This window comes from Phyllopteryx taeniolatus, chromosome 1, assembly GCF_024500385.1.
Source record: "Phyllopteryx taeniolatus isolate TA_2022b chromosome 1, UOR_Ptae_1.2, whole genome shotgun sequence".
Taxonomy (NCBI): Eukaryota; Metazoa; Chordata; class Actinopteri; order Syngnathiformes; family Syngnathidae; genus Phyllopteryx; species Phyllopteryx taeniolatus.
Window position 1 is genome coordinate 16740688 of NC_084502.1, and position 18727 is coordinate 16759414.

Genomic DNA, 18727 nt, shown 5'->3' on the forward strand with positions numbered 1-18727 from the left:
AAAACGCTACACGCCGGACATCGATTCACACCCTGAGCCGGGTCACAAGATAGCGACTGTCATGATGGATGGGCTTATGTTTTCCAACCCACTGGTCATCATTGGTTTGGCTCCGAGTTGCCCCCTCCTCTCCCCACGCACACACCAACCCCCCTCCACCCCCATTTCCTGTTCCGTGCTGACCCCTATCAGCCCCAGGACTAGTCTAGGCATTCAATCACGAGTGGGGGGGACTTCAGACCACAAAGTAGTGCTGCAAATATATGTGTGTACTGTAAAGACTCCAGGAATTGTCAGTTTTTTTTAGCTTAAGTAAATAACAAGCTATAAAATAGTAATAATAATGATAATAATAATTCAATGTTATGGGTGCAGTAGAGATAAAGTGCTTACAACAAATAAACCAGGCATTTATAACTAATTAATTAATTAAAATAGTAAACACTAAATTTCCTTGATATGAGCAAATAAAACTAAGGAATAAATAAGTTTGTACAATGCAAATGATGACATTCTTTCTTTTGGAAACGCTATCCTGTCATTTCACTCTGGCTGTTATTTTTCGCCAAACCACAAGACCAGTGTGGCATTTATTACCAGTGTTACTGCTATTATTGCGGTGCAGTGTGCGTTTGCTCTTATTTGTCTGGTTTTGAGGGCAGACAAGAAAAATATGCAGGGAACGATTGTGATATTTGTTTCCATTAGGACAATTATTCTTGGCTGTAATCTATCAAAGTCGTCGATTATTTCCTCTGCAAAATGAAACGTGAGCGTTTAGCTTGATAATCTGTTGCAGCCTCCAGATGAACCCTGCACAAAGATGGGAAAAATGGACATGTATAAAAAAAAGGAGGCATGTTCAAAAAGATAGCCCATTTAGTTCATTTTGTAATCTTCCGAAGTCGCTATGGCTCTTAAAACGACTCTGATGTATTGAAATAAATCTTGTTGCTATTATTTTTAGTGGGAACTTCATTTTGCCATGCTCCCATCCAGCCCTCCTTTCCATGCAAGACATGTAATTTGTATACATGGCCTCTAGTGTTGTTTCAGGCCGCGCTCCAAAGCCACTCAAAAAAAGGTATGTAGCTCTGGTGGGGAGAATAAACAGCCACCTCATTTCACTCTCCCACGTTTCGGACGCTTGTCTCTGCTCTTCCTGACCTCGCCAGCATTCTGCTTCCAAAGTAAAGCATGCTTAAAACACAGCACTTGGGGGAAATCAAGAGCAAGGAGAGGGAGGAAAGGTCGGCTCAAAAATTATAGAACTCTGAGGTGAAAAGTAGACGTGCTTTTAGTTTTAATTTTGTTTAAATAAAATCAAACATCAAATTGTCTGTTAATGAATTGTCTGAGACTGAGTATTAAATGTATTAAATGGAATCCTGATCAATGGTCAAAAAAAGCACTCCGTGACCGAACAACTCGGCCAAGCTTTAAGTGTGTCACCTATGTAAATCAGAGCGAGAATAGCTACAATCTAGGATCTTAACAGCTAAAAGTAGTAGGATTCGGTATCGAGAATCGAGAACCGATTGGAACAGGGACGAACATTCCAGTTCTCCCGGAATCGTTCCCATTTACAAATTTCGGTTCCCAGTTTTGATGCCTAAAGTCTGCTGACCAACGAAGAAGAACGTGCAATAAGACGTGCTTGTGCCCAACGGTGTCTTAACTTACAACCCCAATTCCAATGAAGTTGGGACTTTGAGTTAAACACAAATAAAAACAGAATACAATGATTTGCAAATCATGTTCGACCTATATTTAATTGACTACATTACAAAGACAAGATATTTGATGTTCAAACTGATAAACTTTATTGTTTTTAGCAAATAATCATTAACTTAGAATTTTATGGCTGCAACACTTTCCAAAAAAGCTGGGACAGGGTCATGTTTACCACTGTGTTACATCACCTTTCCTTTTACAACATTCAATAAACATTTGGGAACGGAGGACACTAATTGTTGAAGCTTTGTAGGTGGAATTCTTTCCCATTCTTGCTTCATGTACAGCTTCAGCTGTTCAACAGTCCGGGGTCTCCTTCGTTGTATTTTACGCTTCATAATGCACCAAACATTTTCAATGGGAGACAGGTCTGGACTGCAGGTAGGCCAGTCTAGTTCCCGCATTCTTTTACTACGAAGCCACGCTGTTGTAACACGTGCAGAATGTGGTTTGGCATTGTCTTTCTGAAATAAGCAGTGGCGTCTATGAAAAAGACGTTGCTTGCATGGCAGGGTATGTTTCTCCAAAACCTGTATGTACCTTTCAGCATTAATGGTGCCTTCACAGATGTGTACGTTACCCATGCCATTGGCACTAACACAGCCCTGTACCATCACGTATACTGGCTTTTGAACTTTGCGTCCATAACAGTCCGGATGGTTCTTTTCCTCTTTGGCACGGAGGACACGACGTCCAAAATTTCCAAAAACAATTTGAAATGTGGACTCGTCGAACCACAAAACACTTTTCCACTTTGCATCAGTCCATCTTAGATGAGCTTGGGCCCAGAAAAGCCGGCGGTGTTTCTGGGTGTTGTTGATAAATGGCTTTTGCTTTGCATAGTAGAGTTTCAAGATGCACTTACAGATGTAGCGTCGAACTGTATTTACTGATATTGGTTTTCTGAAGTGTTCCTGAGCCCATGTGGTGATATCCTTTACACATTGATGTTGGTTTTTGATGCAGTGCGGCCTGAGGGATCGAAGGTCACGGGCATTCTCGGTTGGTTTTCGGGCTTGCCGCTTACATGCAGTGATTTCTCCAGATTCGCTGAACCCTTTGATGATATTATGGACCTTAGATGATGAAACCCCTAAATTGCTTGCAATTGTACGTTGAGGAACATTGTCCTTGAAATGTTGGACTATTTTCTCACACACTTTTTCACAAAGAGGTGAACCTCACCCCATCTTTGGTTGTGAATGACTGAGCAATTCAGGGAAGCTCCTTTTATACCCAATCATGGCACCCACCTGTTCCCAATTAGCCTGTTCACCTGTGGGATGTTCCAAACAGATGTTTGATGAGCATTCCTCAACTTTCTCAGTCTTTTTTGCCACCTGTCCCAGCTTTTTTGGAACGTGTTGCAGCCATAAAATTCTAAGTAAATGATTATTTGCTAAAAACAATCAAGTTTATCAGTTTGAACATTAAATATCTTGTCTTTGTAGTGTATTCAATTAAATATAGGTTGAACATGATTTGCAAATCATTGTATTCTGTTTTTATTTATGTTTAACACAACGTGCCAACTTCATTGGAATTGGGGTTGTAGTTAAAATAAATGACCAGTCGGTTCAGTGCAACAATTGGAATAAGATTATAACGTGAAAAGGAGTCTTTCACGAGGTGGAGAAGTCTGACGTGCTCCCTCACGCTCTAAGCCTCAGCCTACACCGCGCGGAACTACAGTGAAGTCAATTGGGTGAGTATGAAACAATAAAATACATCTATGCCAACATGCCAACATTGAGGCAGCTAACAAGTTAAACGATGGGTTGCACTCTTGCACTGATGGTTTTCAGTGTTTATTTTAGTCTTCAAACTAAGAGCTGATGACTGCCACAAAAATAAAATATAAATTACTTTACCATACAGGAAAGAAAGTAGAAACAGTCACATTGCAAGCTTAACATTGAGCTAAAGCGTCACCAAAGGTCAAACTAGCAACTTCACATTAAAATGAATTGGGACAAAATTCACATAAACATTGTCTCACAGTATCACAAACACTAACCTTGTGCCACATCGGTGGGTGGGTAAAGGAATTAACATTTTACAGAGCATTTGGTTCCATTCATTACTCTTTTTCTTGCCGTCTAGTTTTAGTTTTGTTTTTCACTGGTGTTGTGTGACGTTACCTTTCATGCCAAAATGCTGAGTTCCGGTGCGTACCCTTCAAAATAAAAGGCTACATGCTTAAAACAGGAAGTCAAGCTAAAACATGCACATATATACATTTGACATAATAAATAATTACTTTAACAATGCTAAATTTAACTTTTAGCTGAAACATTCATTAATGAATATTAAGTCAATTTGGGTTAGTTCCACACACATTTTCTCTTAGTTCGTAAGTTTGATATTGATACTATTAAATTATAAAGGAACCCGAGTTAAATGTTCATTTTAGTCTATACTGCAGGCTGCTGGGAAATTAGATGTTCATAATTTGGAAACTCTTTAATTAAACCGTGCAAACCTTTTTGATCCAGCCACCTAAAAGAATCGGAATCGAGAATCGTTTGGAACCAGAATCGAAATGCGGAACCGGAATCGCGACCGGTATCGCTCAAATTCAAACATGCCCAACCCTAAAAAGGAGGTAATGTATCAATGTAGTAGGAATTTAAATTAAGTCACTATCAACTGCACCATCCAGATTAGTTCTGGAGAATGAAGATGTGATTTTCATTTCAGGTCTTTCAGTAAAAAGTACTTCAAATAATGTTCTTTCTGTGCCTGCGATGAATCTGTATAAGCACCAGTGGGCTGATGGTACATTCATAATGGTAATCATACTTTTTCATATTTCAGTTATTTTTTTCAGTCCGGAATGTTTGGTATGCTACAGAGGCCCAACGTAAGTTCCCACATGTAACATATTAGGTTAGAGAAAGCAAATATGACTACCTCAGGCTATAGCCACCCTTTTAGTCTGTAAACAAATACAGTGCAGCTCAGCCTCTGCCTAGGGGACATCATGGCTAGCAATATTCTTTTTGGCATCACGTCAAACTTGTTATATCATTTAAAACAGCATCACACAAAGGGGAATTTCATCCATGTTCTACAGCGCTTGTCCTCATTAGGGTCGCGGGTGAGTTGGAGCTTATCCCTGCTGGCACACATACACCCATTGGACTAGTCGCCAGTCAATCGCAGGGCACATATACACAAAAATGTATCCACATTCACACCTATGGACAATTTGGAGTTTTCAATTAACCTACATACTGTATCTTTATTGCAAAAACAAAAACAAATGTGATGCTTGTAGTTGGTGTCACTCTACTACTCTAGCAAAAAAGCATAACTACACACACAGTGGATATAAAAAGTCTACACATCACTGTTCAAAAGCCAGTTGTTATGATATATAAAAAACAATCGCAGGGCACATTCAAACAAACAACCATTCGTACTCACATTCACACCTACGGGCAATTTAGAGTCGTCAATTAACCTACCATGCATGTTTTTGGGATGTGGGAAGAAATCGGAGTGCCCGGAGAAAACCCAGGAACGGGGAGAACATGCAAACTCCACACAGGCGGGGCTAGGGATTGAACCCCGGTCCTCAGAACTGTGAGGCAGACGCTCTAACCAGTCGGTTACCGTGCCGCCTTCCAATCACATTCAAACTCATATTAAGATGAAAATGTATTGAACCATAACTTTCCCAAATGTGTTTGGGAGATTTTGTTATATTCCAAGGTTGAACTTTTTGGCCATAATTTAAAAGGTATTTATGGCACAAATACAACATCGCTCATCACCACCGCCCTTACTACTACTACTACTACTACTACTACTTACAGTGAAGCATGGTGCTAGCAGCATCATGCTTTGGGGCTGTTTTTGTTCCGCTGGAACTGTGGCCTTAGTTAAGGAGGAAAGAATTATGAACAGTTAGAAATAGCAGTGAGTACCGTAATTTCTCATGTATAATGTGCACTCATGTAGAATACGCACCCCCAAAGTTTACCTCAAAACCTTTCTACCTATGTATAATGCATTTTTTCAATGCATGATTTTGCTTCTACCCATATGATCAAAACATGATTATCTGTATTTTGTTAGTTTTTTTTCAAATAATTATTCTGAAGTTAAGCACTTTATTTGAACACGTAATGCTTTTTTAAATTTACTTGCTTTTATTTTTAAATTCACAGCCCTACTTTTATTTAGTAAATTAGAAAACACACAGTTGTACTCATATGTTTGATTACCCAGGCAGAATTTGTAAGATGAGTACTATTCTTTAAAGAAAACATGAAGGACCAGGCGAAACACATTTAATTTTATTTTAATGGGATTCAAATTAAAAGATCAAGCATTTCAGAAAATCATTATCATTATACAAAACATAACCATAAAGAAATTAATGATGGTTGTTGTTCAGTCATCAGTCATATTTAAAAAAAAAAAAAAAAACATTTCACAAATTCTGCCAGGGTATGTAAACCTATGAGCACAACTGTACATATATGCAATCATACGTACCTCTGTCATATTGGAATGAAAGTGTAGGCTACACTATTTTTATAAGCACGAGGTGGCGGTGGCATTTTGGAATGAAAGTGTACAGCTTTTTCATAACCACTAGATAGCGGAATACTTTTATAAAATGTGAAAAAAAAATTCCATTTGCCCCTACACCCATGGATAATGCGCACTATTGACTTTTGACAATTTTTTTTGGGAGGGGGGGTGCGCCTTATACATGAGAAATTACGGTATTTGCACAAAACCTTCAGGCTTCTGCTAGAAAGCAAAAATTGAAAAAGCCTACCAGAACAACTGGAATTTATTTTGCCTTAATCAGAAGCACTTTAAATGGTGGCAGGTATTTGTTTACTTAACATGTTTGAATGGTATTGGTTAATTCCGAACACAGCCACATCCCCAATTATGAGGGTGTGCACACATGTACAACCACATTAATTCAGTTGTTTATTTTTACTTCCCCTCTCTATTTTTTTCCATTGAGTTGTACAGGTTATAGGTCACATAAATGGTTGAAAAGGCTTCAAAATGATATATCTTGGTCAATTTTTTTTGTATCACAAAAACATTTGAACATGAATGAGTAGACTTTTCATATCCACTGGAAGTGTGAATGAGTATATATATCTTTATACTCCTGCGGTCGCGCGGCCGACAACGCCCGCATTGGATCACGCTGTTGTTTACACAGTGGTGAACCTCGTCCCCTCCTTGGTTGTGAACAACTGAGCCTTTCGGGGACGATCCTTTTATACCCAATCATGGCACTCACCTGTTTCCAATTAACCTGTTCACCTGTAGAATATTCCAAACAGGTGTTTTTTGAGCATTCTTCAACTTTATCAGTCTTTTGTTGCCCCTGTCACAGGTTTTTGGGAAGGTGTTGCAGGCATCAAAATTTGAGAATATTTGCATAAAAACAATGGCGTTGATCAGTTTGAACATTGAATATCTTTTTAGCATATTCAGTTAAATAGGCTGCAAAGAATTTGCAAATCATTGTATTCTATTTTTATTTACATTTTACACAACGTCCCAACTTCATTGGATTTCGGCTTTGAACTTAAAAGGCATCACTTAAGCAAAATAGAATATACATACAAAATAGCTGAAATATTTCTCACTTTGTTTGTGTGGTTCAGTCGTCAATTTTGATTTTGAGAATTATTAAGAAATGGCAGTAAAAATAATTCCTAGATCTTCATAAGTTTATTTCTTTTTAAAGTGTGATACTATATTTTTCAGTTCCAAATACCTGTGACTTTAAAGTGCAGCACAATCACTGTGATCAGTTATAATGCACATATGTTGATGATTAAGCTGTAACAAATTGCACATTTTTCATAAGAAGTCTGAGGTGGTGTCAATGTTTTGTAAAGGATAGTTCAGTAAATATTGAGATTTTACTTTTGTACTTGTCTTGCTTTACATTAAAACAAAGGGGGGGTGGGAACATTATGGTATGTATATTAATTATGCTATGATTTTACTGGTCCAGCCTATTTGACATCAAGTTAGGCTGTATGTGACACCTGTACTACAATGCCTTTGACACCTCTGCATTCTCACAAGTTCACCACACCACTGTGGTAACCGAATTGGAGCAAATACAAAGGGAGCAGTCAAAGAGGGTTACTAGTTCTCAATGGAGCGCCACCGGGCTTTACGTCCCTGAAGGTCATCTACCTTGACAGCAGTAAATGAACTCGTGAAGACAACCCTTCTCTTGTTTGGACAGTCCAAAAGAGACAAATGACCATGGATGTGTATATGACTAAGTGGACACTAAGTGGAGCTGGCCTTGTTGACAAATGGAGCCTGGCAGCTGCACCTCCACCTGGCCCCTCTTTGCTCCCGTCAACGTCTTCGGTGTCAGCAAGCTGACGGTTAGCGGCCAGCGGCACTCGACTGTGGCCCGAGACTTCACAGCCAAAATGCCAAACACAATTGCCGCACAAAGCTTGCTTGAGTCATGAAGAGGATTTTTAGGTCCCGGGGGAGGGGGGCGGTGGTCATTCTTATCTCATTTGCTTAAAAGACACTCGAGACAGACATCATTATGGAGGAGGTGAAATCACCGAAAGCAGGGGTCGGTAACCTTTGTGACATGAAGTGCCAGTTTGAAATTTTCTTCTCAACGAGTGTACCATTATCAACTTTAAGGCAAAGTTAAATTATGACACAAAATACAAAAACATTTCCAACATACCCACATACGTCTGGCTTCCCATGCTTTCTTTGCAATGTAATACGCAATGCGATACCTTGCTTCTTTTACCGTGATTTTTAACAGTGGTAACAACTTTGAGGGAGGTAGCAGATTTCAAGGAAGTCGGCAGGCTTTCCCCGCTGAGTGGACCGCTTCGTGGTGTATTTCAGACTGAGCAGGAGCTTGGAAAAAGGAGTTTGAAAGCCTCCTGCAAGAGACGTCTCAGTATATTATTTTTCTACTCTAACAAAGTTCGGGATAGTGGGATACCTCAATTATTATGCCTTCCCCATTTCCTCCTTGCCGTTTACAGTACAAGTCCACCAAAATACCATTCAGGAATCACTCCGCCAGCCCCTCTCTTGAGCCGTTTGCTGACGTCACCGCGCCGCCGCTCTAGGATAAAAACAAATCTATTTGAGGGCGCGACTTGGCATTCCGTGTTGCCGCCCCCTCAGAACATACATCATCCCCCCAAGTCCTAAAGCCTTCCCATTACACAATGAATGGGACAGTCGACGGCAGCTTAACACCGAGCGTGCCAGTGTTTATGCCACAGAGTACCACCCATGGCATGCGTGCCAAAGGTTGCTGACCCCTGACCTAAAGGATGTCCCAGACCTCAGAAGAAGGTCAGAAGATTAACTCTCACAGAGCAACTTTTTTTAGTACAGTGGTGCCTTGACTTAACAGTGCCTCAATTTAGGGTTTTTTTCAAATATGGGCTTTTCGCTTGGTTGATTTTTTTAATTTGTTGTGAGCAAAAATTTGACTTACAAGATGCCAGAGCTAACTTCACAACATCTGGCTTCTCAGTTCCGAATGTGAAACTGCAGATAACTGTTGTGTTTTGTGATTGCAATTTAAATTTTTGTGCAGGTATTTTAACCATGGGTCCCGAGAAAGTGAGTGCTGAGAAAAAGAACCAGAAGATGTCCATTGAATGAAAGCTTGAAATCAGATTGAAAGCTTAAAAAAAAGCTTTATTTCCCAAGTATGTCAAAAAAGCACAAGGAATTTGTCTCTGGTGGCTCTAGTACGACAAAAGACAGCCATTTACACAATAAATACTTTTGAGCAAACTTAGAGTGTGTAGAGTGAGCGTTACTTAGTCTCTAGCATTTTAATGGCAAGAGGGAAGAAGCTGTTGGAATGTCTGCTGGTTTATTTTGCCTTGATCGATAGCGCCTAGCTGAGGGAAGGAGCTGGAAGAGGTGGTAACCAGGATGTGGAGGGTCCAAGAGGATTTTGCATGCCCTTAGTTCTGGCAGCATGCAAGTCCTCAAGGGTGGGTTGGGGCTACCGACCATTTTTCTGGTAGTCCTGATTGCCCGTTGCAGTCTGAGTTTGTCCTTTTTGTGGCAGCACCAAACCAGACTGTGATGGATGAACACAGGACTGATTCGATGACTGCTTTGTAGAACTGCCTCAACAGCTCCTGTGGCAGGCCGTGCTTCCTCAGAATCCTCTGCTGGGCGTTTTTGAGGATGGAGTTGATGTTGGTCTCCCACTTCGGGCCCTGAGCGACTGTAATTGTACGATAAATAAAGTTCTCATTAGCACAGAGTTTTTGTCTGTGCATTATTAGATATTTTGTGTCAACTTGTTGGCCGGACATTTCGTTGCTCCAGAGTGTTAAGTCCTGGCAACAAGCAGACGGGCGAGTCAAAAGCTCCAAAAACACATGATTAGCGATTAGTTGACTTCAAGTATTAAAAATCGATGCATTTAAGAGTTTATTTGAGATATGAGTTATTTGAGTTAGGAGCATTTTCACGCAAAGAATTAAACTCGTAATTCACATTTTTCTGCATTTGGCTCTAAATAAGGACCTCTTCCTATTTCTCTGCCTGCCCTCACATGTCAGTGCCAGTACATCATGTGACAGCAAGTCTATTTGTGTCACAGCAGGTTGGAGAAGATGTCAGCAAGAAAGCCGTCTCCAGCTCCTCGTGGCATCTGCTGCTATAGACAAGAGGCAGGAAGCACCTCCTCTGCGCAGCTACATGATTTTCTCATCAGGTCGTTTGACCTCAAATTTGACTTGTCACCACAGGAGAAACGGATGTGCACATCAATACGTGCATTTGTGAGGCTGCCATTCACAACTGCAAGGAAGAGAAATTGAAGGGCTTTAGCACAGATACCTAAAGAAACATTAGGATGACAAATGGAATATCCCAAATCAAGCGCTGAGTTGCTTTCCCAGCTGGGGAGCAAGGTGTGCAGCCTAATATGTAGAGGAAGTGCTGAAAGCCTTTTATAAACCTCCCACCGATCCAACTCATTGTTCTCCAGATGCCGGTTAATGGCGCCAATTGAGATTTCAAGGGTTCCCGAACCACACGAGGTATTTAACGCGGCTCGCTATGTGAACGCCATCTCACTTATTGTTTTCCTTTTGATGGAATTTTCTTCAAAGCGTGCCTCTTAACATTCTCAGATCATCCGGCTCGGCCCCCTCGTTTGCACAGCCCCGTTTTTTTTTTTTCTGCCCTCATTTGCACGTCGAGGTGCTTTACCTTTAGGAAAAGCAAAATTAGGCTTTATTAAGGGCAAGGGGAAGAAAAAACAGGAGGATCTTTCCGAGTGGTATTTCTCTCCCTGGGAGACTAAACAGAACAAGAAATAACATGAGCGCTATGTATTCATGTATGCCCTTTGATGTGTGCGGTGCACCGTCCTGTACCACCATTAACTATTTAACAGAAATATAACATTTGTCAAAACTAAAGTGTGCATCCAAGACGAGAGGTTGAGGGAAGTGTCGCAGAGTTGGAGGAGAGCAAAAAGGCCCAATTACAACCAATTCCGTTTCTTTTCTTTTTGAAGTAGAGCACAAACACAAGCGTGTATGTATGTGTGTGTGTGAGTGGAGGGGGGCGGGGGGGTCGTGTATCCAGTCGTGTGTGTCTGTGTGCGTGTGTTAGGAGTTTTTAGTGTGTGTGTGTGTGTGTGTGTGTGTGGTGTATGTGTGTGAAGTTTTGAATTCGTGTGCGTGTGTGAAAGCTACATCACACATCATCTTACCACCCTCTAGTGGCATTTTGAGAACTGACTGATTTAAAATAAAACTACATTTGTTAATTATTAGGAGTATTAAAGTGTATTATATTTTTTAAGTCTCAGTGACAAACAATTTCAGATACATGTTGAATAAATGAAGGGCCTGATTCATTTTGAAAGAAATAGGACTTTGCACATTACAGCTGTAGCAAGATAGCGAGTCAATGATTGCCTAATACATTGAAATAAGTCGTGAAACACATAAATATTTGTTCTTTTAAGTCAAATAAATTGAAATGAGGAAAAAAAATGTGATACCCTATCTCTTTATTTGCAAATGAAAATATCAAACAGTTTTTAAAGTGTCAGGCTGCCCCCAGACGTGCCAGTTAAATCTCTGCAGCCGTCCCCACAAACAAAAGCCAAAGTGCAGGCATCAAACAACGAAAGACAAAAAAAGTAGCGTTTGAATGGGAACATGGGTCCCATTCAGCGGGTAGTATCTGGCAATTAATCACTTGATTAATATGCCCTTAACCACACAATGTGACAGTGACAAATCCTGTTCACACGTTTGCGATCCTGAAAACGATAATTATCCAATGAAAGTCTCATTTGTCAAACACAGGCAGAGGCAGAGCTCCTGCTTCAGTCTGTAGTGTCACCATTTTTAATTTGACTACAGCGTATTTTTACACAGGCGCTCACGGTCACTCCTCAAGCAAGTACACTGATCCCTCACATTACATAAATGAAGACAAAAGTCGGAGTTTTTTTTTTTTTTTTTTTTAATATTCTGCCATTTGTTGGTTTCCACAGTAACTTTACCAAACTGTTGCCTAGAAACCACGAGTTGGATACTGTATATTAAAGTGCATCCACAAATATCTTCTATCGGCCCAGTGATCCCTCAAATGTGCTCACAGCTAACAAGGATGCTGCAGACAAATCCAGCTGTGAATGTAATAATAAAAACGCATTATCACGCCTCCAGCCAGTGGTGTTTCGGGATGACCCAAAACCACATTCAGAACCAACAGCCAGCGTGATGGACTATGGATAACAAAGCAGATTGATGAGGTTTCATTGCTCAGTTCTTTTTATACTGTACAGGCTCCACTCACAGCCTGTTTTTTCTTGCTCTTGCTAATTCTGCTGTGACCCAATTTCCTCATTTGCAACAGATTCAAATGTAGTTCAGCATAAAAGTAGAAAAAAAGGATATAAACAAAAAAAAAATGATAAAAAGATCTCTCTGATTTTCAGCTGGAACCTTCATGAGAGTCCGGAGGGAAAATTCTGCTAGGGAGAAGATTGGTATGGACACTAATAATGCAGAGATTATCCTCCCCCATGATGAAAGGTTTATGCGGCCACCTCATTTAGACATGCTGATATTCAATATTAAAGCAGAGGAAGGACTCTTGGTCCACATCAAAAAGCCTTCATCCCTTTTACTGAAAACTACTCACCATCCACATCTTTATTTATAACACTGTAAATTAAATGTCCACTAAAACCAAGCTTTTCGTGGAGGAAAATAAGCACATAGTGTGTAAATTCAAACTGAAAAATGACCTCAAAGGCTAATTTCCATTCTCATTCCCAAAGTTCTGCGACATGTGACAGACACGGCTGACAGCGGTTTGAAGCGCGGCCGTCACCCGGGGTGTGACAGCATATCTTCACTGTGACGCGTACAGATGAAGGGCTGAAGGCCTGGCCAGGCGGCACGCCGGGCCGGGGAGAGCTTGGGTTGGGTTGGGGTGTCTGAGGCGGCACGGCTCCCCTGGCACTCCCCTAATGAGCTCCCAACGTGCAGCGACATCACACACACTCCCAGAGACAGCAAGCCAGGGAGCAGTATGCGCATATAAATACACACCGCACACAACCGCAACGCTAAATTCCAAGCGCCAATGTGCATGTCTCAGCATACAGACATAGTCCAAGGTTAACAAGTATGCAGCAGGCCACGGACGCAGAACACACACACTACAGCTCAGTGTGTGCTAAATTCATGCAAACACACACAAAGAACAACAATGTGTCACCTGAGAGTCTAAGTTCATTCGCTCATGAATGTTACTGAGGTGTAGTACACACGTGTCACTTAATCATACACTGATGTTTACAAAGACAACTTCCTTAATGGGAAACATTTCTGTGTAAAAATGCAGACTAAATAAAACAACATTTTTGCAGTCCATTTGCTCTAATGATATTGTAATAAGATGCCCCACAATAGAGTGGGAATGGAAAATGTAATTACATGCATTAGTTTATGTAAGCACTGTTGCCGTCACAGATCCATCAGTTTTTCAGAGCTCATCTGCAAGACCATGCATCACTGTCACCGGCCATTTGATATGGGGTTCATTCGTTAGCCTTGTTTAAAAAATGCCACCTCGCATTTACTTAGGCCCAGACCCAACAGAGAAGTTATGACAGCGAAAAACACACCATAAAAAAGGTGAGATAAACCTCTTTATCAGGCAATGTCTGCCGGGCACGTCTAGCCGAATCCGTGTATCATTCGTTCTTTCCATTTTCAAATATGAGTATTTATTTTGCTGCATTTAATCTAACACAAAGGAATGAAACATTGCATGATTTTTCGTATTTTGGTTTCAGGCGTCTAAAATACAAAATCGAAACCCGAACAAATATTATTAAAGCTACGTTAGCTTAACTATCACAATCAATCAGGACCACAACCACCATCCTTCATATGATCTCAGCCATGTAGTATAGAGTACAAACATTATTGTAATCGACTTCAAACATTACTGACACGGAAGATATGCTTTTGTTATAGTTTGTCTGTCAGGTTGCATTGTGTACAATTCATTCATGTCCTCACATATCACTATATGCGGACTTGTACACTTGGGGTCAATCACAATAAGAATCCTACAAGGATTTACCTGGACTGACCACGGCTGGATGAAATGAAAAGGTTCTCAGCAGGGTTGGAACACAGTACCTTTTTAGGTTATGACAAATCTAAAAAATGCAACATGGGACATTAGTTGCCACCATCCAACGGACCTCTGACCTCTTCCTGGTTATCACTTTCCTCAACTGACACGAACAACAACGTGAGAAACTCTGAGGCTTCCAAACACAAGACAAAATCTTTTTTGAGTGTGAAATCTTCCAAACAACACGCATTCTTGAAATACAAGCTCCCTTCCAGAACACTTCCCTCGATTGTTAACCTAATAAACCTGGAAAAGTTATGCACAATTCGTGTAATAGAAGATACAATTAACAAGTCAGGGTTCTTTTAGAAGCTGGGAGACGGGTTTTATGCGGTGCCACAGAGCACCATTACGTTCCTCAGTCACTGTCCCTGCGCTCTTAATGGACATGAAACCCAGAGCTGAAGAAATACACAAACACAATTGAGTTAGCGGGCACTTACAGGGGAGAGGCCACCTCCATACATTTGCGTAAGGACACATAACTGTCACTAAATTACATGTCATTATTGGGAAGATCGTATGGATCCCACTTATTGGTGCTTAATGGTCTCTTTTTAGTGGGGGGAAAAATGTGCTTTGAACGATGTTTAAAGCTAATGCCAAGGAGGAGGATGGGATGCCCCCCACCCTCCTTTGCTTATTCAGTTATTCAGTTACTGTCCAAACCTCAATTTCCGTTTGCAATCAGCTCATTAAAACTGACTGATGGAAAGGCAGCCATTAATGACACTCTGTGGCTTCATGTCAAGAAAAAGGGCTGGACAGTCGACAGAAACAATCAGCAGTGGAGGCAAGTCGCCCCCTGCTGGTTTGTATAAGAGCAGCTCATTTTAGAAAAGTCACTCCTCACCGTACACAGCCATTTAGTTCTAAAAATCCTTAACAAAAGCAACACTTTCATTTTCATTAAATGCAAAAATTCACTTTAAATAATATTCAGCAAGAAAAGTAAATTCCAATTACTTTTTTCCTGACAGTGTTTTTACTTACACAACAGTAAATGATTTACCTTGTGAGTTCTTTGTATAAAAGCGTCCATTCGTGTCATCTTAGCACTAAAATACATGTTTAATTATTGAAAATATTCCACTTCCACAACTAAACTAATATCATCATAAAGCAGGTTAAGGAAAATCTTGGGTCAATGGCAGTGATTAAAAAAAAAATAATTAGTCTAATGGACACTCTCAAGCACAGTGCCTGCTCCCGTTTCAAAACAGTAATTATACGTAACAGTAATTAAATATAAATCTTATGACATCTCTAAAGTAATAATAATAATACAAGTACAGTATATGGGTTTTGCATAAAGTTAAAGGTCCTCAAAGTTGTGTCTTTATCTGGTGATAAGTAAGTAAGTAAATGTCTATAATATGCTTATATTAAAGTTTTTGTTGTTGGGTTAATGTTGTTGTTTTTTGTTTGTTTTGGGGGGGTTTTCAATTTAAATAAAAAAATCATTTAGCCTTAATAGTGTTTGTTTGTATTCATTTACCTTTCCTAATTTTGTATTGCAGCAGGGAAATTTGATTTTTCTGAAATTTGATTTTTTTCATTTTTGGCAGCCTCTTGTGCATAATTCATGAAAGGCCAGTAGAGGGCTAATTGTGCAAATTAATTTGCGTAAACGACGAAGCGAGAGATAACAGAATTAGATCTGGCACAGGTTCAACAGTGACGAACCGACCCGCTGCTGCATCAAGAAGGCACCCTTGCCAGAAATTAACAAACACAAAAAAATAATCGACTTTGTTGTTAATCTGCACACAAGAAGAGCAGCGAGGGGTGGTGTGTTATACAAGGACGTGTGCATCATTAGAATAAACTAGTTGGACCCTTGGACCAAAAAGGCGGGTGAGGGTTTAAAGAAAGGCACCACCGACTTTGTGTGACACATTCATCAATCAGCATGTCACGGTCACATTTGAGCACATTTGGCCTCCCGGTTGCAAGCAGTCGAGTCACATGAGGCAGGCTTCACATGCAAGAAACCGCAATGTTGGACTTCAAAGCGCGTGGGAAGGGACGTCACAAAAGTATGGATTGGAAGGGATGGAACATTTTCATAAAATTTAAATGGGAAGTTATGATGGGGAATTTTGAATTTCTTTTTTTTTCATTCCTGGTTTGTTCTTGTTTATTCCCATAAATTCCCATGGAAAGTTTCCAACTGAAAATTCTCGTAATTGTGCAAGCCCAGAGTACACTCGTGGAGCAAATGACCTTATAGCATTTGGAGACACGAAGCTGGCACCTACACTAACACTATAATTTACAGCTGTTAACACGGGGTGGGAGTCTGGACGTCCATTTAACTCTGCTCAACATCTTTATTGCTACTAGTTCATGATCACCCATCCAAATGGACTGCTTAATGCCTGAAGCACGAAAAAAACCACACCGCAATGATGGGAAGACACTAAGGGGTCGTTGGGCCTGTTGGCTTTAGCTTGTGTCTGCATGCAGCACGACTCACCTGGGGCTCGCTCACGGCAGCTCGGGCTGGCCTGCTGATGAACCAACTTTAGTCTGCAACCACATGAAGTACTTCTGGCTGCCCCCTTAATTAAAAGAATGGTTACTTGTTAAAATCGGCTTGAACGTCATACAAAACATTGTTCCGGTAATAAATAGAAATGTACACTCTGAATCTGCACATAAACAAAATAGTGGCCCATCTGGCTCTATACGTCCATCGTATATAAACACTGTTTCACAATATTCTTCCCGTCCACTAACAAATTAGTGCAATTTTTACAAAGTGCAATTGTACAAATATGATTTAAAGCTTTATTGTGAGCTGACAATATTTTCATGGTTCTAACTCAATAAGTCCTTTAAAAGCTTGAATCTGAATATGAGACCAAGTCAAGACATAAGACTGAGACAAGCCAAGACCGAGACAAGAGCAAGAGAGAGACAAGACCAAGACCATAAAAATACATTTTAAAAACCATGACAACTTTGTTTCTTTTAAAAACATTTGACAGCCAAAAACAGTGTCTGCAACTGTATCAAAGCACAACATTCAAAAGTCACAAATCTTAATTTTTTTTAAACTAAATGCTTGCCCAAAAAAAAAAATCCTTGTATGTATTTAATGAAGATTTAAAGACGAGCTTGGTTGCATTTAAAAAAAACATAAGAGACTGCAGCATTTTATGAGCTAAATGTGCACGGTGGGGTCTCATAATAATCCAATTTTAAAGGGGAATTAAAACCTCTTTCCAGAAATATTAATCTCAGAACGACAAAATCATATTCACTAGTGTTACTTACAGTTAACGTTAGCTTAGCTGTGGGTTTTTTTCAAGATGCCTGCTAAAGTTTGACTTTGTCCCCGTTGCTTGAGTCGAAGACCACAGAATTTGCAATTTTTCTTTTGCATGTTGTTGTTTGTAGTTGAGGAAACCAAATTTAATTGAGATAGCAGACGTCTGGGCTCTCCTCGCTCAGTTTCGCTCGTGGGGGGGTTGGGTGGCGTTGTCAGTTGCACCTCAGTCACGGCACCGCAAAGGTTGCAGTCATTACAGGGATAGTGGGGGGTTAGTCACACATGAATTGAAGGTACTTGTTGTTTTACCCAGTGCTTCTCCTTATTACCACGTTAATAAAGTTGAGGAAAAGCAGATCAGCGCTGGTCTCGACCTGGTGACCGAGACCAGACCAAGACTTTTGGGAGTCAAGTCCGAGACAAGAAAAAAACCTTTAAAATATGCAACCCTATCACAAAACCTCAAAGACTATTTCTTGTCCACTTCAAGCCAGTGACGAAGACAAAGTAACCTTGCTCACAATAGAACGGTTGACACCTAACATTAGTTCTGATGCAATATGTTAAGCCTTAAGGTGATAGTGTAGGCAGTCTTACACAATGTGCTCACAAGTACTGCACACTTACTGTATCTCCACACTTCCATCGGGCAGTTTTTTTAAAAGAAAACTCTCCATAAAGCAGTCCAAGAATCGTGATTTTTTTTTTTTTTTTACGTCATTAGCCTAAAATTGTGGCGTGGCGAGATCACTCTGTGCATCGGTGTTATTGTTATTGCTGTGCCCAAGAATAGTACACGAATAGAAAAGTACAATTCAATGTGTTATTTTGTTAACGGTATCTGTTTCTAATGTTTCTGTAATTAAATTTTCTAAATGAACACATTAGCACCTGCCGCATATTATGAGCTCAAAATGCAGCTTGAAATATTCCTATAATTGCACTTTGTTTGTCTATTTGTGTATGGAGTAGCCTGATAGAAAATTAACATTTGATTGAATAAATTAA